Consider the following 25,100-nt stretch of genomic DNA (forward strand, 5'->3'; position numbering starts at 1 on the left):
GAATCTCCTGCCAGGGAGAGTCAAGTCAGTGCCCTGCATACACTCCCCTACCACACCAGGAAGCCAGGTTAGAGATCTGCCTCTACTGCCATGTAAGCTACATGTCATCCTCAACAACACTGGAGGGGTGCAGTGGTCCTTATGAAAGCTATAGAGCAGATCCGGTTCTTCACACAAACACAGAGGTCTACTCAACAGCCAGGTCCACTGCCTGTAACCATGAGTGTCAACACCTGACACACCTCCCATTACATCTTCTGCTTGACAAGAGAAGTTACCCTGACTTCAGCCATTATGGCAACATTAGCTGCTCCTCCTGCACTCAGATGCCAGCATGATCTCTATCTTATTGGACACACTGTCTTTTATTCAGACATGGCACATCCATGTGCTTGTGTAAAGTCTACAGCAATGCTGCCAAGGCCTTCAGTCCTGTCCCCATATGAGAACGCTGCTGTCCCCAGAGGTTCTGCATATGTGAGACATACCTCTGTTGATTCTTTCACAGCTGGAGAAGAAGAGGAGATAAACTAGTTTGTGCACTTCCCATAATTTACAATGCACCATTCCAGTGCAGTTTTTAACTAAAACATATGGCTGCAAAGCATACAAAATGAAAAATAGTAGACCAATTCCAACTGAATGAAGCACACACACAAGTTGCTTTGCACAAGAGGCTGGCTCTTCCACCAGCAACTGTTTTACTGAGACAGTGATGCCTCCTGAGGCTCTCAAGAAGAGCACTGGGTAGCATTCAGGCTACACACACACTGCAGCCCATTATACCTCATTTACTGAAAATTGTTAGGACTTCACTGATCCACAGAGCCATCCCCATTTGCACGAGCTGAGCCTTTGGCAGTCTGTTTTCCTATCGTTTAAGCCACATCCCAATGTACTCCCACAGCCCTTTAATTCTCTGCAGTCACCCAAATCCTGGCTCCCCAGAGCTTTGGCTCTCCCCTGTGCTGCTGACAGTGACCATGTCCTTCCAAAAAGGGTTTGTGCAACTTCACCTGCTGCATGCACTGCACTCTTCATTTCTGTCCCTTGCTCAACACCAGCACATACACCTGCAAAGGCAAAACAAAACAGCTGGTTTTTACAATACATTATGAAACTTACTAATCATTTCTCCTAATTATTGAAGGACTTCTTCATCCTTTATATACCTGCCAGGACCAGGTTGACTTGGTGACAGCTGCCGACATTGCCATGGGCAAGGCAACAAGACAAGTGCTGCATTTCTTGGCTCTGTCCTGCACAGATGAGGTCACTGTGAGCTCAGCTTCTGACTTCAGTGAAAGCAGACAGAGGATTGGCATTATGAAGGCCAAGCCAAAGAGTTTTCTGAATTCTTCTGATGAACTCCTAGCGCTTCTGCAAGCTTGCAGTCCCAGAGTGCTGTAGCAACACCCATTGCTTTATTCAGTATTTTGTTGTACCACCAGTTTGAGAAGAGGCATGGCAGAGGGAGGCACTTTCCCAGCTCGGTGTCCTTGCAGGCAGCAAGGTGCTCAGGGTGACACAGCCCTGCAGAAGGCTTCTGGTCACTGACACAGCACCCACTGCTTACCTGGCTGTCTGTCTCATCCCATTCAGTGGGCTGTGAGTAAAGTGAATCTTTGGAATCCAGGCAACACAGTGCAAGTGCAAGGAGAGAAAGACATCTGGGACTGCAGTTCTGTGAGCGAGCAGTTTTAGAAGTCACCTTCACCAAGCAGAAAGGAACTGAGTAGCTCTTTATTAATATAAGTTCCATGTACCATTGTGGCTTCCCTGTTATATGCAGAGCAGAGGCAAGCCATTATCCAGAGGAGAACTCAGAAGGGGGCAGGCAAAAGCAACCTGGCTATTGGATGAAGCCCTGGCCCCAAGGAACTCACTAGGTCTAACCTACGGAAAAAGAAAGCTTTGCAATCCTGATTACTGGGTGCAGACAACAGCTGCCTCCCGGCATCACTTTTGGAAGAGACCTTGAGCACACATCCCCCTCCTTCATAAAGGGAACTGGGTAGGCCCAGAGGGAACACCAGTACAGACCAGCAGGAGCCCCCAGTCTAGGTGATTAATGACAGATGATTAATGATATTTAGCAGGCTCTTAGGGGCCACTGACCTTCAGTACTCTGATACATGCAACCTCAAATATTTCAACCTTCAGAAGAATGCAAAACCCTCATAATGAAACACTGTACAAAGGGGAAATAAAGGAATGGGACCTTCCCGTCCCCTGCTATGCAAACAGCTTACATACTGGAGCACAGGATTTATTCATATCCATCTCAGCATGAATAAATGCCAGACCTGAAGCAATCTGTCTTTCAGATTGTGGCAGAAGAAGCTGGCTCAGTGACCTGTTGGGGTAGCAATTGCCCCTAATGGTTACAGCAAAAAATAAAATAAACTCCATCTGATCCATGCCTTGAAGATGATTTGAATTCCCCATGCTTGCCTGAGAGAAGTCATAGGGATTACAGACTTACGCCATCCGTGTTGGGATCCCATCTCCTCATATATGCCCCATGGAGCAGAACCACGTCATGAGACAGGACACTGTCTTCCTGCTGTCAAACTGCATCAGTTTTCTTGGGAGCAACAACTCATGGTGACATATCACCACCACATAAAGATGCAACACCACCAATACTGTAATGATCCATAAATCTTAAAATAAATCTTGAGCCTTTGAATTGTGCTGGAAGCTACAAAGACCAACGGGAGGAAAAAAAAATGTCTTTCACATTGTGGAGAAGGTGACAGCTCAGAAAACAAGTGCTGGGGAAAGGCTTTTTAATATGACCCACAAAAGAAAAAATCATTGGGGTCTGATAGAGATCCTCATCTTTCCTGCATTTAGCTTATGTGTCACATTAGCTCAACTCCCTGTCAAAACAAGTTCTGTTTTGCTGCTGTCAGCACAGTGGGCTTAACGTAGCTTAAGAAAAACATCTCACAGTATTCTTTATACTTCATATATCATCTCCAACAAGCCAGATAGCAGAAAACAAGCTGCTACTGTGCAGCTGATTATTGGTGATCATATATGCAGGCAGGCTGAGTGATGGAAGAATACTAGTAAGTTGTGCTAAGATCTGCCTTTAGCTGGAGAGAGGCAGAGAGTAACAACATGGGGGGAGCCTTGGGCTCAGAAACAACCAGACTGCCTATTAGCTACAGAAACACAATTCCATGTTTTCAGCACTAATAACCACAATGGAAGAACAGACTGAGAAGTCCCTTTCACATGGCATCTGTTGTTAAAGAGCAATGGAGTTGTCCATATCAGGCATTTTTATACACAAAGAGAATTTAAAGGAAGAGACAGCAGAGTTAAGATGGAATGGATGCTGAGAAACAGTACTGTTATTACAAACGTTAAAGCCAAATTGTCATTTGGTCTTTTCCTTCCTCAAACAGTTCAGCTGCTAATCTAGCAGAGGCAGCAAGTCACTCCATTCCTCTTAACTATCTTATTTTGGCCAGCTCATTCCTGTGGATGGTATCTGTCTCTGCACACACAGTAATTTAATACAGCTGCTGGCTTCAGCCACATAATGTTAAACAGTTACCTATCTTTGTTTAATTGCTGAAAATCAGGACATCCTCTAGCAGTAAGGCAATAAGAACATGGGAGATACATCCCCAAAATAACTCGTGTTGATTTTCTAAAACATCAGCCATTTAATTTAGGAGTCTCCCAGAAGATATGAAGATTATTTCCTTATATCAAGGTAGTCCTGGCAGTGCTTCACCGTGAACCATGTATCTATTTTGTTTTGCATCTCTGCCCTGTGAAAATATCTCATCATTTTCCACTGATATTCAAGAGGGACCTTGCACTGTTCTCAGCAGCAAGCATTAGAGTCCTCATTCTCTCCACAGAGATGTGATGGTTCATTTCCTCTGCCCAGACTAACTTCATATTGTCAATGTTGAAATGTAAAATGTAAAATGTAAAAAAAGTAGAAATGTAAAAAAAGTAGATGCAGAATATTCTTTTCTTCCTTAGAGTGGATGGTTCCTCATCTTGTAATTTCCTTACACAGCAAGCCAGTGGCGATGAAATAGGTTTAAACTACAGATCCACACTAAACCTCTCTTCTTCCTCAAAGCTTCCATGAAAAATGCTCAGTCATTCCCACAGATGCGTGTGGTCTCCCCCAGCTCCTTGTGAAGGACCACCTTGGCACACCAAGACAAAACTCCAGCTTCCAGTTGTTAGAGGCCACTGAGAATAACCCACCCCATTGTCCCCAAGAAGAAAACCATCATTTTAAGCCAGACTGTTCCAGTGTCCCAGCTTACTGTGTGGCAGTAAGAGAAATAGCTAGGCAGAAGGCAAGAAAGTGCAGACTGGCTTCACCACCAGAAGCAGCGTGGTCTGTCCACCTCTCAGGGATGGCCCCATCTGACAAACACAAAGCTATGACTGCGCCCACCTGCCTGCATGGGCAGCACAGCCAGCCGGCTGTCACAGAGTCCTCACGGAACAACCTGTCACTTCACCAGGCGGCAGTGGTGTGAGTCGTGTCCTTCAGACACACCTGCTTCACCTCTTCTTTCATCCAGGAAGTCTTAGGCCAGAGAGGAGCAGCCACTTCTTGTAGGACACAGCACCTGCCCCTCACCTGCTTGCAGTAGCTTTTTCACCTCGTGTCATCTCACTGGGAAAAGTTGGCTCTGAAACTGTTAAATGCAGCATGCTAAACGCTGTCAACCTGTAAAATCCCACTGGGCAGCTGCTGTACACGCTTATCTCTGTGCAGCCAGGCTCTGCCACCTCGTTGGCTTAAAAGAAATGTTAATTTTCCCCTATGGAAGAAGGAGTTGGATTCAATCCCTGTTCCTACCCCTTTCTGCTCATTCTCTCACAGTGTTTCTCCTCCTTTCTTTGCAGCCAAAGGCTACACTGACATCCTGGCAGCCCTTGGGGCCAGGCCACCCCCTGACACCTCTGCAAATTTCTCCAGCAGAGCAGGCAGTCAGGACTCCTGCTGCTCCTTATGGCTCCCCAACACAAGCCTCACTCTTAAAACCTGTTTCACATTGAGATTAGCCCAGTCTTACTATGTTACTCGAGACAAAGAACACCAAGGGATCCTGAGCAGCCAGTGGGGGTAGGGATGGACTTCAGTGAAGCACCTAGCTTGAGCAGCCCCATGCCCCAGGACAGCATTAGCAAGGAACCAGCACCTCACCTTCCACTCACCAGAAAGCTGTCCCACTGGGCTATGTAGGCTGAATGAGGAAGACAGAAAGTGAAAGCTTTCTGGATCTGGATCAAGTATCAAGAAGAAACTCCAATATTTCTTAGGCAGAATGGCTGCTGTTGTTTGCATCACTCTTGTTTTGTTGGAGAGCAGGAAGCAACAAACATGTCCAGAGTGACTGCATCCAGCAGGTGTCATGGCATAGCACACCTCTGGCTAGCACACCTCTCCAAGTACTTGGGGTCAAGCTCTGTGTCAGGCTCTGCAGCTTGCACTGCAATGGACCCATCCTGAAGAGAAGTGCGCTACCAGACAGCAGAAGAGCAATGTTTATATGGTCTTGCTGTTACCATGTCATCAAGATTCAGAATGCACCATTAACTGCAGTTTGTTGTTTCTTTTTAAGAGCTGGATGCCAGGAAGCAGAAAGCTCTCACCTGCCATTGAGCCTTTCAGACCACTTGGATTTAATCTCTTCTTTCAAATGACAAAGCCATGGCTCACATGCTTCCAGTTCACTGATGAAAACAGGTGATCTTGTCAGAAAGCCAGACTTAAGTACAAAACCCCTTATTTCTGTTCCTAATTCTGCCTCACATTGTCTTAGTCACATCACCTCATCTTTGCTTCTCAGCTTTTCCCCTTCGCAAAGGGGAAGGCTCTGCTTCACCTGGCTCTGCTGAGCCTCATTCATTCAATCCATCATCACTACCAGAATAAATGTTTATTTCAATTTCTGGAAGGAAGATAATTTGCACTCACGTGCACACACGCACACATGCACACACACTCACACAGTAAGCCTCTATCTCGGAAACCATCTGAGCATTTCATCCTACTGGAGGCAGAAAAGGGCACAGGCATGGCATGAAAACTGTACAATACTGTGTCTTTCCACATGGATAAGGAACAATGTTTCAACTCCCCCAAGATGTAGCCTCCCCTTATTTTTCTGCCAGGAGTCTGTACCCACCACTGGACTGCTACAGATTTTCTTTATCCCCATCTTTTCCTCTTCAGCTGTGCGTTCCTGCAGAGCTGTTCTGAATATACATACTTCCCACCTTTTGCCTCCATTCAGACCATAGCTAACAAATGCATTTTGGTCAGTGCTAAAAGCCAATGGTATGTTCAGTTCTTCTAAATGCAGCCTTAAAATGACAGTCTTAATAAAGCCCGTGTTGCCAAACAAGTCTCTCAAGAAGAGATGAATTTTCTTATCAAGGTGGTAAGGGCATACTGCTGCCTCTAACAATTGCTTTGATACAAAGGAGAAAAGCAAAGTGAGGGAGGATAATAAGCCATCAGCTGGAATAAACTGTCTTACATTGAGCACTGCCACCTTTTCTGGAAGCCAGGTTGAAATTTTGAACTTAATTTTAGCAAGAAGGAGAGATTGTGCACTTTGCAAGAAAAATTGCGTATGTATTCTATAGGGAATAAAGGGATATTGTTTCTGCAATGAGTGGCAAGAGAAGGAAAGTGGTATTTTTAAAAGCATTAGTGCACAGAAAAACAAGATTCTTGGGAATTCCTTACATCAAAGCTGTAGGCCCATGCCCTTTCTCCTTGATGACTGAAATACAGAAAGGAGAGCGACTCTACGCCTGCTTTTATCTGTCAAGATCTGATACATGCAGGCAAATACAAGCATATATATTTTTAAAGAACTTAAGATTCAAGCGTTCATGAAGCTGAGATCCAACAATTTTAATTCAACCAGGGGAGCAGCAGAACATGGCCATGTGGCTGCAAACAGTGAAGTCTCCTTGGAAGCAGTTAGTATGTGGAAACAAACGCACTGCACTCTATTTTAGCTCCACTCTAATGCAGAACAGGCTGTCTTCTCTCCAACCATAAAGGTAGCAGCTCTTCATTTTGATGGCTTAAACAACAGCACTCCACTGCTCGGTGAGGATAACTGCACATGGCTGTTCACTCCCTGCAGCTGAGCTTTGCTACCTTGACCACTCGCAATTACACAGTCTTAGAGTACCAAATAATCTGTCTAGACTATGGAGAACTACCGTCTAGGAAGTGGTGGGGTTTTTTTCCCCCCTGAATATAGTTCTGCTTTAAACACCTACACCCAAATTCATTTCGAGCCATGAAACCACAATGCCTCCCTGCACTGCCAGGTGCAGAGAAGAGGGCCTCAGCAGTGGGCAGGCTTTCAGACACATCCAACTGATGCTGTCGGTGGCAGCACCAGAGCCAAGCTACGGAGTCCTGCAGTACATTAGGACTTTGGCTTGCTCTGGGCTGCTGCAAACAAAGACCACTAACTGGAACAGTTCTGCCCACTTGAAAGCAAAAAATCTACACTTATCTCTGTGGTCAGTGTGAGTGCTTGGGAACAGTGCCAAAGTAATATTTCTCAGCCTGGCTGAAAGGATTGTAACTCAGCTGAACAAGTTCACATTGGGGTGAACACCCTGATACAGCAAGCAATCGCTCTGGGAACACTCAGTGCAAGAGTTAGCATGTTGTTTTGCTTGTATCAATTAATAGACACATAGAAAATAGCTTTGAAACCAGCAGCCCTGTGCCCTAAACACTGAGCTGAGTGCACAGGGCAGGTTGTGTGAGCAGCCCAGACAGCACCACAGCACAGGGCAGAGGGGTGGCATTATATCCCAAAGCTGCAGCCATGCAGGAGAGTAGGGGGAAGGGCAGCAGCACAGCACCCTTCCTGCTTTTTGTTCGAGCCATATAAAACCTGGGTGGCTTCTGCTGGGAAGGAGCGCTGAGGGAAAGGAGGCTTTTCCCAGAAGCAGCCATAATTACTATCTCATGCTTTGCTATCCATATTCCCTGCAGCACATCTCTGTCACTCAGCTAAGCCTTACCAACTGCCCCACCTCGTGTAGATCAGCTTGTTTCTTAGGCCACACACTGCAAGGACTGCCCTGCATCAGCCTTCTCCTTGAGGCAGCAAAATGCAGCTTCAGCTGTACTGCCAACAAGTCCTTCACCAAACTGCCAAAAAGTTCTATGTGCTGCCCAGACTGCTCCATTCCAGGGAAGAAAGGCAAACTGTTTCCCCTCATCCACTGCTCTGTTAAAGGAAATTTAACTACACTAACAGCTGAACCAGGTAAATAATACCAGCCCATTTGTGGCATCTGGAGGATCAGGCCCAGCCAGCACGGGTTCATGAAAGGCAGGTCGTGCTTGACCAACCTCATCTCCTTCTAGGACTGGATAGCCAGACTGCTAGACAAGGGAAAGGTCGCTGATGTAGTCTACCTAGACTTCAGCAAAGCCTTTGGCTTGGTCTCTCACAGTATTCTGCTGGGGAAACTGGCTGCCCGTGGCCTGGTCAGATATACCTTTTTTTGGGTAAGAAACTGGCTGGAGGGCCGTGCCCAATGGGTAGTAGTTAATGGAGTTAACACCAGCTGGCAACCCGTTACGAGGATGTCCCCCAGGGGTCGGTGCTGGGGTCCATCTTGTTTAATATCTTTATTGATGACCTAGATGAGGGCATTGAGTGCACCCTCAGTAAGTTTGCAGATGACACCAAGTTGGGAGGTGGTGTGGATCTGCCTGAGGGTAGGGAGGCCCTTCAGAGGGATTTAGATAAGCTAGATTGCAGGGCTGAGGTGAATGGGGTGAGGTTCAACAAGGCCAAGTGTCAGGTCCTGCATTTTGGCCTCAACAACCCCAGGCAGCACTATAGGCTTGTGGACGAGTGGTTGGATGAATGTGTGAAGAGGAAAGAGACCTGGGGGTGCTGGTTGATACTCGGCTGAACATGAGCCGACAGTGTGCCCAGGTGGCCAAGAGGGCCAACGGCATCCTGGCCTGAATTAGAAATAGTGTGGCCAGCAGGAGCAGGGAGGTCATCATCCTCCATCATAACTCAGCACTGGTTATGCCGCACCTCAAGTATTGTGTTCAGTTTTGGGCCCCTCACTACAAAAAAAGACATTGAGGCCCTGGAATGTGTCCAAAGAAGGGCAATGAAACCGGTGAGGGGTCTGGAGCACAAGTCTTATGAGGAGAGGCTGAAGGAGTTGGGATTGTTCAGTCTGGAGAAGAGGAGACTCAAGGCAGACCTCATTGCACTGCACAACTTCCTGAAGGGAGGCTGGGGTGAGGAGGGGTTTGGCCTCTTCTCCAAGGCAATGAACAGGACCCGGGGAAATGGCCGCAAGTTGTATCAGAGGAGGTTTGGGTTAGACATAAGGAAAAACTTTTTCTCTCAGAGAGTGGTCAGGCACTGGAATGGCTGCCCAGGGAGGTGGTGGAGTTGCCATCCCTGGCAGTGCTCAAGAGGCGTCTGGATGAGGAGCTGTGAGATATGGTTTAGTGCTTGTGATAGCAGTGGCGATGGGAGGATGGTTGGACTAGATGATCTTGTAGGTCCTTTCCAACCTCGTGGTTCTATGATTCTATGTGGCAGGCTCTGCTTCCTTATGTCCATCCTGGCCACTCAAATGTGCTTACCTGAGTGCAGCCTTTGCAAGGGGCTCCAGACAATGGAATCACTACAGTTAGAGCCTGATGTAGCCACGAAGGATGGGAAGGGAACACTTGTTCCCACACCCTGCAAGGCTTAAGTGGCTGGGAATGAGCTGCCTTCCTCCAGCTGTGCAGATAAGGATCTGCAGACTCTTCAGTATCCTACTCCACTCATCCCAAAGTTGCAGAAAAGTTACAAGTACAGGTAAAAAAATGACGAGAAATATACTTAAGCACAGCAGTTGTCACTTTTTCCTTCTACAAAAAACTGTTTTCAAAACTGGCAGAAACAAAACACCCCACACATGGATCAGTGCCTACCAAATAAGGCTAAAATCTCAACCAGGGAAGCCTAAAGAAAAACCACCAGCCCATTACCTTGGCTTTAGGCTATGCTATTGACCCAGTATGTTCCTCAGCATCACTTCACAACTTAAATGGAAAAAGAAGATAGAGATTAAAAATATCCCTTTGAACCTTTAAATCCCAGAGGCCCAGTTCTTCCTCCTTGCCTTCCCAGCAAACTGAGCCACTTGCTGAGGAACATCTCTGTAACAATGGTCACAGTCAGAAAGCAAAGGGCCCTGACCATGATATCAGTCTCACTTTATAACCCAGCGCTGTCCCCGCAGGAGCCAATTGCTGCAGCAGGGAGTCTGGAGGCAGCAGATAAGCCTCAGCCAGGTGATAGAGATCAGCTGCCCGGTTATCAAGGGAGTACAAAAATCAAATAGATTTTGATTTGGTAGTTACAGCTTTTCATATATCCTGGGAAAAGAAAAGAGAAGGAGCAGAGGAGGGGGAGGGAGGAGAGAGGAGTCTTTTCCAGGGTGTTATGGTGTCAGATCTTTTTAGCAATGGATTTCTAGGTTAAGCAGTTACTGAGACATGCAGCTGCAGAGAACTGCAGGCAGTAAGTGCAGGCATTTGTAGGAGGAAACTGAAAGCAGTGGTAGAGTGGCAGAGCAGAGCACATCTAAGGGCTGCAAACCCTGCCTGAAGTAAGCAAGATGCAGTACAGCAGCTCCCAATAGACATGGAAACAAAGAATAGCAGCACTGCACCCTCAGAGATCCTCTTTTCTGACTCACTCAGCTCATCTCTCTGATCCGGGGGGAAGAGTTAACCTTGTCCTCCTCTCAGATGTGACTCAAGCTGTGGCCTGCAATGCCAACTCAGTGTCCATTGGCCATAGCACCATGTGGCTAGCATTACAACTCTTTGGCAAGACCAGGTCATCACCAGTGGATTAGATCAACAAACATCAGCTGTGTTGCTGTTTTAAGTCCAAAGGCAGGCAGATGAAGATAACTGACTACATTACAGTGCCAGCAGTGGAATAGACAATGGGTTGCAATAGTCAGCCAGGCAGAGATTAGCAAAGAGTATGGCAGAAAAAAGACAGTCCTTTGATTACATGGTTTGACCCAATAAGCCTGGAATTTAGATACAATTCTGCTATCAGCAGTGACAAGAGCTACATTCGTAAATCGCAGTATAGTCATCTAAATGCTAGCACCTCTGGCATAATTTTCTAGTTAGAAGCTTTGGGAGCTGCAGACATTTTAGTCACAAGGAATCATTCACACGGAGCAGAAGAATATTATTCTTTAGCACAAAATGTCTTGCAACTTAAGCTTACAGGAAAAGCTTGCAGGAATTTGGTTCAGAGTTTGCCCTGGCATCATGGGATCAAGATCAAAATCAAGGCCAGCCACCAGACCACTTCTGGTGCTCCCTGAGCTGTTCAGTCCAGTGACACTGCACAAACCCAGTGCCAGTTAGGCACCCAGACCCAATGGCACCGTTAGGCACAAAGAGAGAGAGAGCATCTCCATGGCTTTATGAATGGGACTCATGAAATGTCTTGAACCATTCTTCAACTTCAGTGAGATACATGCTGTACTTCTATTTTGTATTTTCTTCCCAGCTCCCACTCCATCCCTGTTAATTACTGTCACAGCAGGAGAGTTTCTGGCATTTCAAAGAATGGTCCCTCTTACTAAACAGCTGATAGTCCCTCTTACTAAACAGAAGATAGCAGGCAGCACTACATGCACAGAAACTGCCAGAGGTGCTCTCATTTCCTACATGGCCCTGTTGGTGCTTTTCCCTTGGTCAAAAGGTGGAAGAGCTGCAGCAACTGGTGAGCAGCTCCTGGTAGCCCAGTCCCTTGGGAGAGCTGGGAGGCAGGGATGCTGGCTGTGCTAGGTATGTGTCTGATGCTCCCCAGTGGGGCACAGGGCAGGGAAGCTAACTACAAGAGGTTTGGCTGGAGCCCAGCACACCCTCCCTGGGACAGCACACAGGGCAGAAGGGACGGCTCTGGCCTGAGCTCCACATTGTTCCAGGCTCTCCAGCATCTAGTTGTTTCTGAGTATGTTTCTAGTCCAATTTCAGATATATCTGCTATTGAAGCAAATCTGGATTCTAGCATTGGCTGATATCTTATATAAAAATGTCTTTTGTGAAAGCCAGTCCTACCTGATTCAGATGAGCAAGGCCACGACATCCTCATGCAGATAAATCTGTTCTTTTCAGTTAGGACCTGCTTCCTGGCAGCCTTTCCAGACTCAGATTTTAAGCGCTTCCTTTGAGAAAACCAGGTTATTTAAATGGGGGGGAAGAAAAAAAAAAAAAAAAAGTAAAAGTAGAGCTGTCTCTCCATCTCTTTGTCTTTGGAAACGCAGGACTGGAGGCTGCTGTCCCAGAAGACTGAGCGGCCCTTATCTGAGGCACTCTGTTAAAAGACCTGGAATCACTTATTAATTTAGTGAAAGCTCCTTAATTTTGATCTTTTGTATGCATTAATTGATTTGCTATCAATAACCAGCATTGATTAGGCCTCTGGACCTGGCAGATGCTGAAGATGAAGAGACAGAGACTCTCTTTCAGAGCAAGAGTTCAAAGCCTGAAATGATTAAAAAAGACAGCACCAAAATGGCTGATAAAGAAAAGAGTGTCATTCTTTTTCCACACAAGAATGAAACCATGTGCAGTTAACACTTTCGTACCAAAAGATGTGCTCAGGTTTAAGGTATTTGTATAACCTAGAGGTATCCATTAGATTTATTCCGCTTGGCCACCTTAATTAAATTATTACCGATGAATTGAAATACCTGTCAGGATGAGAGCTGATGGAAGATGTTATCTGCTTCAGCCACAAAGAGCTCAGGGAAAGCTGCCCGATCCGCAGGTCGGCTAAGGTAGAACTCCTGGCTCCCCGGACCCCTCCCAGCAGATGGCATTGTAAAGAGCTGTAGAGGATGGATTTAATCAGCAGCACATCCAAACCAAATGCAACAGTAACATTTAACAATCATCAGTTAAATTTCTGACAGTAGAGTTGTGAGAGCTGAGAATGACTTGCTAGTCCAAGGGTGCTGTCACACAGCTCTCAGCTTCATCCTCGCTTCCTACCCACTGTGCATGAGCTGCAAGAAGGACAGGAGGTGTCCACGTAAGGGTTCCTCCAGCAAGAGAAGCAAAGGCACAAGCTGGGGAGAGCTCCCAGGCCGTTTAAGAAAGAATATTGAGGGATATACCCTGGTCACAACAGGCCTTTGTCCACCAAAGGTGCTTCTCTGAGTCACCAGACCATCAGGACACCAAGAGCACAGCAGCACTGTGTTTTTTCCACCTCAGCTGTACCAGCAGCCTTGAGCAGCCCTCACCTGTGCTATGCAGCCTCCAGCAGGGCACCCTGCTCGGCCTGAAGGTCTTCTACCAGATCATATTGCCCTCCTCAGAAACACTGTGCCACTGCTCTTACAGCGTGTTCAGAGGCAGTGCAGAGCATCAGTGAGGTACAGCACCAAGTAAGGCACAGCTCTTGCCCTGCAGAATGAACTTCTGCTGCTGTCCAGAACCCTGTTGGACAGCTTTTTGAGAATCCTGCACAAATGTAACATGAATGATAAGTTGTGGTTGAAACATGCCCTGCATGACAGCTTAACACATCAGCACTTCCAGCCCATGTAGCAGTGTTTCTGCAGAGGAGAACTGACACAAACATAAATTGTACACGAGCTTCTGCATTTCCACTTTGACAACAGCATACAGCCACCAGTACTCCAAGTCTCTTCCTATGCATTTTTGCCTCTCTTTTTCACGTGAAGGTCCTCAGACCTTCCAGCATACTGTTTGATTCCCTCCTCCCTTTTTCTCCCTTCCTTCCCTACATCGCAGTGGGTGATACTTTTCTGGAAGAATGAGGAATGTGTTGTCGGCCATGCCCCAGTCTCACATCTTAAGGAGAGGTCACTCCATAGGTCCTCAGGCTGGAAAGCAGCTCTGGAAATGGTGACCTGAGCGCTTCTTTCTTCCAGTTTCCCAACCCTGGTCACAAAGCATGGTGTCCAAGGAAGGAACCATCTTTCACATCACAGGAGAGCCAGCCCATTAGAATTAAAGATCCCATATTTTCAAAAAGTCCTTTTCTTTTGGTGTAGAAGCCATGTCAGCCTTTGTGTCCTACACAAATTAAATATGGATAATGGTTAGGACAGTTGAGCACTGGAGTAGATTGCCTTGGGAAGTTCTGAAGTCTCTCTCACTTGAATCTTTCTGAACAGGCTAAACAGTCATCTGTCAAAAATGGTTTGGGTATTAAAGCTCCTGCCTTGGGGAGCAGAGGGAGAGGAATAATGACTTCTTAAGCTCAATTTTCTATTTCTGTGATTTAAGCATCTTCTGTGCAGGCTGCAGCAGTGACATTTGCCATCTCGGCTGACCACAGCACATTTTCTCCTAAGCACTTGTGTTTTGAGTCCACACCTCCAAAATCTCCGTTCCACAGCCAGGGTGGCTTTCCTTGTGCAACAGCTCAAGCGATCCCTTCAGACGTTTCCTACACTTACAAAGTGCTGAGAGGTGGAAAGCACAATGCTGTAAATATCTCCGAACCTCCATGTTTTCAAGAGGAACTTTTATTCCTGCCTCCAGCACGTGACCAGCAGATCAAAGTAGTTGAAATCTTTATCTGGTATCTCCCAGATAGTAATGCTCTGCATACATATAACACAGTGATGTGCACGGTACGAGAGCCGAGGGAGGTAAGTTTTTTCCACCCACAAAGAACAAAAATAGGCTTATATTCAGAATGCCTTATTTTAGACTAAAACCAAGAAAGAACAAAACTGAAGTCTCCAGGAAGTGGAGTCTGCACCTGCTTCTTATTTTAACGCACCGCTGGAGCTCTTTAGAAATTTAAAGCTGCAGGGCACAGGAAGCAAAGTCAGATCAGTGATGTTACACAGCCTCTATTTCCAAATATCAATCCAGGAACTCAGAAGCAATAAAGATTCAATAACTTTCTGCAGTCTGCAGATCCAGAATCCAAAGGGAAAAAATGCAACAATTAAGGACAGATACAGATATGCAATATACATTTCACAGATGTTTTATATCCCTCAAATTATATATATGCCTTTTGCAAGAAAAAAAAAAAATCTTCATTAACATTACAGCTGTTTTTCTATATGCCATATGAAAGAGAACCAGTAGAAGGGAAGGATAGCTCTCATCAAGAAAGCACCCAGACTGATCATATAGCACTTCATGCAATCATAGAATCACAGAATGGCCAGGGTTGAAAAGGACCACAATGATCATCTCATTTCAACCCCCTGCTATGTGCAGATTGCCAACCAGCAGCCTAGGCTGCCCAGAGCCACATCCAGCCTGGCCTTGGATGCCTCCAGGGATGGAGCATCCACTGCCTCCTTGGGCAACCTGTTCCAGTGCCTCACCACCCTCTGGGTGAGTCTTCCACCAGATCAGTTGCCTACTTGTTCACATGCTGTCCTTCCGTAAGCAACTTTTACACAAATATTTCCTGCAGTCTCACTGCCGCATGCCGTCCTTCCGCCCCGGTGTCCGCCCGTGCTGCGGCCTCCCCGTGCTGTCCTGCCTGCCCTTCCCGGCCCTGGCAGGCGGTGCCGGTGCTGGCGGTGCCGGTGCTGGCCGTGCCCGTGCTGGCTGCGGACCCTCCTCTGGCCGCGCTGCGGCCCCCGCCTTCCTTGGCGGTCCCGGCAGCATCGCGTTGCCCCGCCTGCGGGATCCGGGCCGGCGGCCCAGAGGGGGCTGTGTGAGGGACGGGGGCAGAGCGGCCCCGGGGGGATCGGGGGCCAATAGAAGTAGACGAGGAATTACAGCATATGGAGATAGTCGTTGTGTAGATAGCGGGTAGCAAGATAGTTGGTAGGGACATAGATAGTTGATAGCAAGGTAGCTGATAGTGAGATAGATAGCTGGTGGTGATACAGGAATAGATAGCAGATAGCAAGATGGGTCTTTAATAGAGAGGTGGTTCGTGGATAGCAAGATTCTTCGTGGATAGCAAGATAGTTGCTAGAAAGATAGATAGTTATATCATACCCAGATAGCTAATAGGGAGATCGTGGATAAAAGCATAGTTGATTGCAAGATAGTTAGTTGAGAGACTGTAGATAGGAATGGAGAAAGTTGGCAGTGACATAGAAAGTTGTTAACGGAAACATCTTTTGTCCCTGCTGTAGACAAGCCACTTGAATCCTGGAACACCACTCTCCCCTCCAGTGTGATGAAGATCAACACCTGATGCTGCTCCAGCGCCGGCAGAAGAGCAGCAGCTCTGCAAAGACCCGTCCTGCCAGCAGAGCATCGCAAAGAAGACGACGAGCCTCCCGCTCACAGGAAGTACTCGTGCTGCAGCCGCCTCCCTGGCAGCCCCGGCAGCCCCGCCCCGCCCCGCCTGCAGCTGCGGCCCCAACGGGGCAGCTGCAGGTGATGGGCTGGCAGCCCAGTGCGGGCTGTGCGAGGGGCGGGGGGAGGGCATGGCTGGGTTCCTAGTAGGGAGATAGGTCGTGGAAAGCAACGTTCTTGATAGTGAGGAAGTTGATAATGAGTGGCTAGCGATGCGCCACTCCAGCCCCTAGACGTCACTTTGCCTCCTCCTCCGCAGTTGGAGGCAGGAACAACGCCTGGTGCTGCCCGGCGCCGGCAGAACAGCAGCTCTGGGAACGCCTGTCCTGCCAGCACAGCACTGGGGAGAAGAGGACGCACCTCCTGCTCAGAGGGAGGGATGTCAGTGTGTGCACATGGCCCAGCTCCCAGCCTGTTCTCCTGGCTGGGAGGGGCGTTCCCATGAGATAAGCCTGGGGCAGCAGAGGAGGTGAGGATGGCCAGAAACGTTCCACAGCTTCTTTCCTTGTAAAGGGCACTTCTCGGCTGATAACACCAGTGGGGCTTTTATTTTCTCAAAGTGCTTAACCTCAGCAGGAGGCTGAAACTGAATGATAGACTCTTCCATAGGCACTTTTCACTTTCATAATTGAAAATGTCAAAATCTCATTTCTCTCGTTGTTGTGATTTTCTTTCTTGACTTGGCAGCAACTAACTCTTCTTTGCATTTGGTTTAGTTACTCTTCTCCCATAACCTCAGCATCGATGACGCCCGCCTGACCCAGGATGAGAAAGGAAGAACTGGACAGGAGAGGAGAGCACAGCTGACACTGCCAGTCTGAAGTGATGTGTGGGAGTCTGACTGGGCCAGCAGAGGACAGATAGGGAGCATGGGGACATAGTTAACACAAAAATGTCTGTTAGTTAGTAGTGTTATTGTCGAAAAGCTCTGTAAATAAATTATTTGATATCATTCATATCCTTCTTATCTTGTGTTGTTTAAAACTACGTGGATTCGTAGACTGATAGTTCTGAAAATAGGTGTCAGAACCATAAGCCTTTTCCAGTTGTCTTACTTGTTTTATTTTAAGGTGAAACCCCTGACTGATTTTAAAGTATGTCTCACACAAGGGAGTAGAAACTGATGTTAGAGCAGTTGCTTAACAACTTTTGTAACAGATGAACTCCAGATTCTCAGTCACAAAGAGCAAAAGGCAGAGTAATGTCTGCATGCCACATGCACCAATTTGCTAATGCTGGGGAAAGGGAGGAGTGTGCCATCCTAACTGTTGCAGACCACTGCTACGAGGAGAAAGAATGAAAAAGCTGCCCACAATTATGGACACGTTTCAGAAGTGCATTCCAAACCCATGTGTCGTTTCTGCGTTCCACAAGGCACCGCTCAGGGAAGGCACAGGGATTGCCAGAGCAGGTCAAGGGGATGCAGGGAGCGGCGCCTGGCGAAGTGGGGGATGCCGAAGCGTTACCTCGGAAGCCTCGGGAACCAAGAGCAACGAGGGCCTGCCGCCGTCTGAGCCCAGGCTGGGACTTGCCTTCTCACCACGCAGCAGGGCAGGCTGTGGGCACCGCCGGGCACAGATCCCAAGGAGAATGCAACCGCTTGAGGAAGCGGCGTCGGACATTCTCACGGGCCGCAGCGGGCGCAGCAGAGCAGAGCGGGTCAGTCCTTTCCTGGGCAGCGCTGGGCCTGATGCGCCCCAGGGTCCGGTTGGCCCTTTGGGCTGTCGGGGCACGCCGCTGGCTCAGACGCAACTTGCCGTTAACCAGAACCCTCAGAGCCCTTTCCGTGGGGCTGCTCTCCAGCCTCTCCTCCCACAGTGTGTCCGCAGAGCCAGGGCTGTCCCGTCCCGGCGGCAGAATCCACCACTTGCTCTTGTTAACTTCATGTCGTCGGCGACTGCCCAGCCCTCCAATTGGCAGCATCTGCAGCTCCTCTGGCTTAGTGTTGTTTGCAGATGTTACTGCAGTGAGATTTAATCTACAAACATGAGAGATTTAATGGTAGTGGTTTGTTCCTAGTGATCATCCGTTGCAACTTTGGTTTCATCTCACATCATTCTTCCCAGGGACTGGAGGAACTCTAGCATGGGAAGGAAAATTCAGGTCTGTAAGCAGATTTGACATTTTGAGATGGAAGTGTTATTATTCACTGTCATTGAGTCAAGATCAATAAAAACTTACAGCAAAAACTTACAGGAAATGTGCTGGAGATGGATGATATTCACGGATAAATCGCATACACCTCGTGTAGATACTAGAGGACAGATCCTGGTCCTGCAAGGCAAATAGCAATCACCTGTGGCTAGTATCAGCAGAAGAGCCCTTCCTGACATCCGATGTCATCTGGTCACACTGCATCCACTGCATTTCTGTGCAGTCAGTAGAGCTGACTCTTAAGATCAACAACTTGCTCAGAACAGTTAGCACTGCAACCTGCCAGCAAGACAAAACTGAGAAACTACAGCTCATTCAGCAACTTGGCCCAGACTCAGCCAGCATCTGGCAAGTCAGAAGGGTAATGCTCATCCCACCAGAGCATTCTGCTCTGCGGGTTATGCTGTCTTAACTGATCCCGTATGCTCCCTAAAAGGCAAATCACTACATCAAAGCAGTTCCCATTTCTCCATCGTCTGCATTGCATCTGAGAAGACTGGTGCTTACAGTGACAACAGGACGCTGAGTTGTGCACTAAGTTGTAAATAGAGCGGCTGGCAGCAGCGGTGTTTTATTCCTTCAAGAAAAACGACTTCAACACATGAAGTGCTTTTGTTATTTCATGTTCCTAGGTAAGAAAACTGATGAGCAACCCGACACCAGACACGCAGTTGGAATGGTTAGCAGGCAGAGCAGAAAAAGAAGAAAGTAAGCAAAATAAATCCCTGTGCCTCTGTCATGGATAGACAACAGGGAAACCTATCTTCTCGTCCTCCTGCTGCCACACAGGCAGCATTGCCCTGACATGTTTCTCAGAAAGCACGTGAGGTGATTTTCTGCTCAATTACAAATTTTGTGACAACCAACACTAGAAACTGGGGTGGCATCTGCAACTTTGGCACTGCCAGCGCTTCTCCACTGGAGGACATGGAGTCAGAGCTCTGAGCAGCGTGGCAGCCCGCTGCCTTCACCCAGCCCCTGCAGCCCTGGGGCAGTCAGCACTAGCACAGAAGCTCATGCAAATTGTGCAGAAGTTTGTCAAGACCACACAGCATTCAGGCATTCCATATAGCTGGGGAGCATGCTGGGGCAGCACAGCTCATCCCATGTCAGGCAGTTGTTAGTGGATGGATTCAGGATGGCTGGTGCATTTCAGACTTACAGAATAGAAGCAGAGAGAGAGAAGGCTGTCTGCACTTCAGCATTCATCTCCATTATCCCTCAGCTCCACCACACTCACGCTGTAGTGCATGCAGCACTGCTATGTGCATGTGTGGGAAGGCCAGTTACTCACAGTAGTGGTCTGTGTCCAGGAGGAAACCTTTGGCAAAGGTAAAATTCTGACCTGAAGTGGTTCAGGCCCCTACATGTCCTTCCTTTGCCCCAGCAGGTGGACCCTTCACAGTCCGTCTCTTTTTATTGCCCCCATTTCCACCTCGAGGGAGGCAGTGCCTCAGTGACCTCTTTGTTGAGGCACAATGACTAAAAACAAGATTTTAAAGCTCCTTAAGAAACCTATGGATGCAGAGTAGACTGATACACTTTTCAAAGATATGAAAGGCATAATAGCAATTGAAATGTCTGAATTGAAAGGCTCTGAGGACTCTATTTCTTTTTGATTGATTTCAAAGGAAAATTAGACACTGTTTGTTTCTTAAAATTGTCTTTAAGTACCTAAAAGCCTCATGCTCAGCACCTTGCCTACAACAGAGCAGAGAACAGAGCCTGAGCTTTCCAGGCATAAGGCAACTACTTCAAACATAGGCTGCCTCATTGAACCTTTCTTTTTTTGACGGAGATCACCTTGCTCTCCAGCTAATCCTCAAGAGAGGTAGATGGTGCCATCAGGTGCAGAAGGTACGGGCTAAATTCACGACCAGATCCACAAATGGATGCTGAAACCTGGGCAATGGTGTATCTTCCAGCACCCCTGCTCCAGCACTTCTGAATGCTGCTTGAAAAGTGTGGGATGTGCTCATTGGTTCCCCATGTGCTGTTGCTGCTCTGGGAGACAGAACACTTGACCAAATGGAACCCTGCTTTGCTCCAGAAAGGCATTTTTCATGCCCTGAAGCACTCCTGTTATAAGCAGTCTAGGTGGCCAGGTAAAGCATTGATCGTCTCTATGAAGCAACTGCTTCTACCACTTTTTGCAGTCACCATTTCTGTTGCACCTCTCCTTGCTGGACCACAGGATGTGCACCTGGAATGATGCAGCTGCCATTTTGTTATGTAAGGCTGCCTTTTGTCCTGATCCCGTGCATTTTTTTAATTAATGTCTGAGCTGGTTATTTTCTTTTGAGCTATTCCATTGCCACAGTTCCAAACCTATGAATGCACTCTGCTTTCTCTTTCTTCAAACTCCTTTGCATTCTGTTTTTTCCTCCTCAGCATTTTCATTGTGGCAGTGACTGGTGTGATTATTACTCCTTGCTCTCAATCCCCCAATGGCAGTGTAATACCTCTTTAATTGGGTATTCCTCCCTCCCGACACTAATCTCCTAGCAAACACTGATGCTGTGTTAGATGCCGTGTGGGGATCTCTCCTCACTATCTCTTTAAGCAGGCAGCTGTGTGCGGAAGGGATGCGCAGTCACTCAGCATGGATGGATTTGTCTGAGTTCCTGTCAGCTCCCCTGTTTTGTCACCAAAATCTTGCGTTGTGGATCCGGATTTCTACTGCTTTAGCTTTTCGAGGCAGATTTATCTCAGTCCCTGTCAGACCAATGGGTTTTGTCACAGAAATCTATGTGACTTTTTTTTCCCTGTGGAGATCTAGCTAGTTGAGTTTGTGGAGGCTGATTTGGGCATGCTGAACCCGAGGCCTTGTTTGGCTGTGTCAGGGCTGCGATGACAACAACTGCAACGAGCTGGGGCCCAGCAAACCGTGAAGACTTAACTGGAACATGCAGCAACAAAAGAAAGAAGGTTCACGAGAGACAGGCAGCGCGTACTCCCTATACCTGATGTACCCCTGCAGGCACAGGGCTCGCCACCTGCTAGCACTGGGAAAAGCTGCTTGTTCTGTGCCACATGGCCATGACTGCAGCTCTGTGAGATGCAGGTGTGGGGCAGATCAGCCCTCACGTGGCAGTCTTGAAAATCCCCATAGCCATAGAGGTGGCAAGAACATAGAATCATAGAATCACAGAATGGCCTGGGTTGGAAGGGACCTCAAGGATCATGAAGCTCCAACCCCCTGCCACACGCAGGGCCACCAATCTCCACATTTCATAGCAGCCCAGGCTGCCCAGGACCCCATCCAACCTGGCCTTGAACACCTCCAAGGATGGACAGGGCATCCACAGCCTCTCTGGGCAGCTGTTTCAGTACCTCACCACTCTCACAGCAAACAACTTCCCCCTGACATCCAACCTCAATCTTCCCTCCCTCAGCTTCAAACCATTTCCCCTTGTCCTGCTGTTATCTCCCCTTTCCAAGAGCTGACTCCCCTCCTGTCTGTAGGCTCCCTTTAGGTACTGAAGGCTGCAATGAGGTCACCCCACAGCCTTCTCTTCTCCAGGCTGAACAAGCCCAGCTCCTTCAGGCTACCTTCATAGGGAAGGTGCTGCAGCCCTCTGAGCATCCTTGTGGCCTTCCTCTGAACCTTCTCCAACAGCTCCCATAGTAGTAACTAGACACAGAACATAGCACACTCTTCCTTCAACACCTCAACAACAAATTAGGAAGCTCTGTGCTACCAGAGAGAACCTTTCTTAGGGGATACAAGCACTTTTGCTTGTAAGTCAGTAGCCTGCACACTTCTCTTGCACTGTGGTGATGTCAGCAACAGTCTTCCAGGTAATGCTCAGCATCAGGGAGCTGCTACATACATCTTCTTGGCTGATTCTAAAATTTCCAGGAACAGCTTCATTAAATAAAAGTCTCCCAATGGAAAAAGCATTTGTCAACCTTATTATTTTTTTTTTTTCTTGAAATGACATTCTTTTGTTTGCTTGTGATTACTTGAAGGTTCTTCTGACAGTGGTTGAACAGCACAGATGGATATGACCATGATCAAGGTCTGAATGAACTTACAGAACACAGTGGTGGGGTAGTAATGACAATAAGAGGAAAGCAGGTAAGGGACATGAAAGGAAAAGCCTGGTGTTGACTGATAAAGACTTGGGCATGACTGGAACAGCCAATTCAACCTGAAAGCTCAACACAGCAGGGACACAGTCCCTGTTGGTGAGGCTGGTTGAATTTTGCATTTGATGTTGAGCATTTCAAAAAGAAAGGGTACCCCAGGAAAGACGGGATTTGGGGAAGGCAGCCATCAGCATCTCAGCATTAATGAGAAACAGTGCAAATTGCTGGGTCACCCCATTGTTCTCTTTGCAATATTCCCATCATGAGCTTTCTTCGCAGCAGATGCTCATTTCTGTGCCCACCTTGCAATAATTCCTTCCTTTTTTTCTAGTAAAACTCGCCTTTTGTTGTATGCTTTTCTATCTCATTTTTACATCTGGAACATTTTCTTTTCCCATTTTTCACCTCCTAATCTTTCTCCATCCATCCTTCTCTCCCTGCCTCATTTACACATTCAAGCTCCTGTTTGGTTCTTCAATAGATGTTATTATCTATCCTCTTTTAACTGGTACCCCTCCTTTGCTTTTTCCATCTCCCACCCTTTCATCTCTCTCTCTCCCTCTTGCTGCTTGTTCTCTCAATCTCTCAGCTTGCTGTTTAGGAAGCACTAGTTCTTAGATATTGAAATGACATGTTTAGTCTCTGCTTGTGATTCCTGTTTGTGCCCTTTCAGACGGAGCATAAGCCTTGGTAAGTATAGGAAACTAAGCTGGAAGCAAAGCAGACAGAAAGGTGGCTTACTTCTGCCTCTGATTTGTAGCTGTTTAATAACGGCCTCCTGATTAACACGGACTGTAATTCCAGAAATGCCACAGTGATAGATACTCAATGTCAACCTAAATAGAGATGTGTCATTCCTTCAACACTTAACGCCAGAACGCCCCGTACAACCATTATCTTGTAAGTGGTTCCCACTACTGACTGTGTATGTATTGCCTGGTAAAACACAGCTTAAATCCTCCCTGAGTCTCCGAGGACTAACCGGGTGTTACATGGTCATTATTATTACATGCATTTGCCACAGGGCCCAAGGTTTCAGCAAACCAGAGGAATTATGTTACGGCTTCCATTGCTTCAGAACAATGCAAAAAAATATCTCTAATAACCAGGAGAAACTATCCTCCCATTTGTCATCTTGTCTGTATCTGCTTTTCGTAGAGGCCCTTGTGGGCCTCTGGTTAGAGTTCGTTAACAAAAAGACTGACAAGGCCTGACTAGACAGAGACAGATAAGATACTCCTAGCTGTAGTACTGCTTTAGTCCATCTCCTTTGGTACATTTTAACATGCAGCAAAGTCACTCCAACAAGGAGCTCTGAAATGCTCGTTGCTGTTGATGCTTTCAGAGTGATTTCTGGAAGCCCACAAGACAACATCGGTAAGATTACCTCCCTGGGGCCTCTATCTGCTGGCAGAAGAGAGGATCAAAGGTCAATAGCAGCTCAGTCTTCAGTAAGACAGAGAGCAAAGGCTGCTTCTTCTACCCTAAGCCTTCACTGCTGCTATCAGCCAGGTTGGTTATATTTGATAGGCCAACCTGTTAGCTGCTGTTACAGACCCTGCTGGGGTATTACATCTTTGAGCAAAGATCCAGGCCCAGGAATGTGCAGATGCAAAGCTCCCCTCAGAGCTCTACAGAGCAGATGCATGCTAACCTGGTTGGCTGCAGCCAGTGGGCTGCCACACAGGGGAGCATCTCAGGTGCTGTTTGCTCTAGAAGGAGATGTTTGAAAAGTGGTTTGAAAAAGGAGCTCTAGAACAGTGTAGGAACAAGCCAGCATTTGGAAAGAAAACAACAAAATACAAAAAGCCTAGCCTGACTAACACCAGCACCGCTGTGGGAGGAAAACTTGCACGCTGCCTCGGGTGCAGCCATGGCTGTTTCTCCTTACATTCGTGGGCTCTAATTCTACATAAAACAAGAAGAGAGGGAGTGAAAGACAACACTGCATCATCTTGACAGTCCTTTCTAAGTGTATAAAAGATGAGCAGTAAGTAAGTTCCCCAGCATTTTGCTACTACTTAAGCAGGCAACAGCAAATTACCATCTCCAGAGGCATGCAGGACTGTGACAAATTGGTGAAAGCCAGCCTAATTCTGCCAATATGCAGTGTCCAGCCATGTTTTCCAATAATTGGCTAATTAGTAGAAATACAGATTTCCAAGAAAGCAGAAGACAATTAGGGAGCTGTGTAAAACCCCTGGGCTGGCTGTGGCTGATGTCTCAGAGAACTGTGATACAGGGCCTACCATGTGCGCCCCTGTTTTTAAGCCGGCAGAGATCAGTGTTAGACTAAAGGTCTGATGGATGTTTACTACTGGCAACTGGCTGATGGTCTCAGTCCCCTTCCTGCTGGATAGCTGCCTACACCAGTAAAGAAGCAGCTTATATTTCTGAATTTGTGGCTGTGTGGGCTGCTGACCTTGAGAGCTAATGTGCCTTGCCCAGATCTGGCTGGCTCAGGGCTGAGGCGAACCAGCAATGTGTGGAG

At 47.4% G+C, this 25,100-nt stretch overlaps 1 protein-coding gene and 1 long non-coding RNA gene across 2 annotated transcripts in view; one reads left to right on the forward strand and one right to left on the reverse strand.

Moving 5' to 3' along the window:
• LOC104913102 (uncharacterized) overlaps positions 1 to 15,549 on the reverse strand; it is a 48,775-nt gene extending 33,226 nt beyond the window's left edge. Inside the window, exons 1-3 of the mRNA XM_085235580.1 lie at positions 13,354 to 15,549; positions 12,799 to 12,936; positions 12,164 to 12,270 (exon numbers count right to left, since the gene is read on the reverse strand). The gene's annotated coding sequence lies outside the window, so the exon portion shown is untranslated. The remainder of the gene's footprint in view (positions 1 to 12,163; positions 12,271 to 12,798; positions 12,937 to 13,353) is intronic.
• Positions 15,550 to 16,684: 1,135 nt separating this feature from the next.
• Positions 16,685 to 17,319, forward strand: LOC116217152 (uncharacterized). The gene is made up of 2 exons (XR_004161258.2): positions 16,685 to 16,832; positions 17,080 to 17,319. It is a non-coding gene; the product is annotated as an uncharacterized LOC116217152 (long non-coding RNA).
• Positions 17,320 to 25,100: the final 7,781 nt, after the last annotated feature.

The sequence above is a fragment of the Meleagris gallopavo genome, chromosome 14 (genome assembly GCF_905368555.1).
Source record: "Meleagris gallopavo chromosome 14, MGAL_WU_HG_1.1, whole genome shotgun sequence".
NCBI lineage: Eukaryota > Metazoa > Chordata > Aves > Galliformes > Phasianidae > Meleagris > Meleagris gallopavo.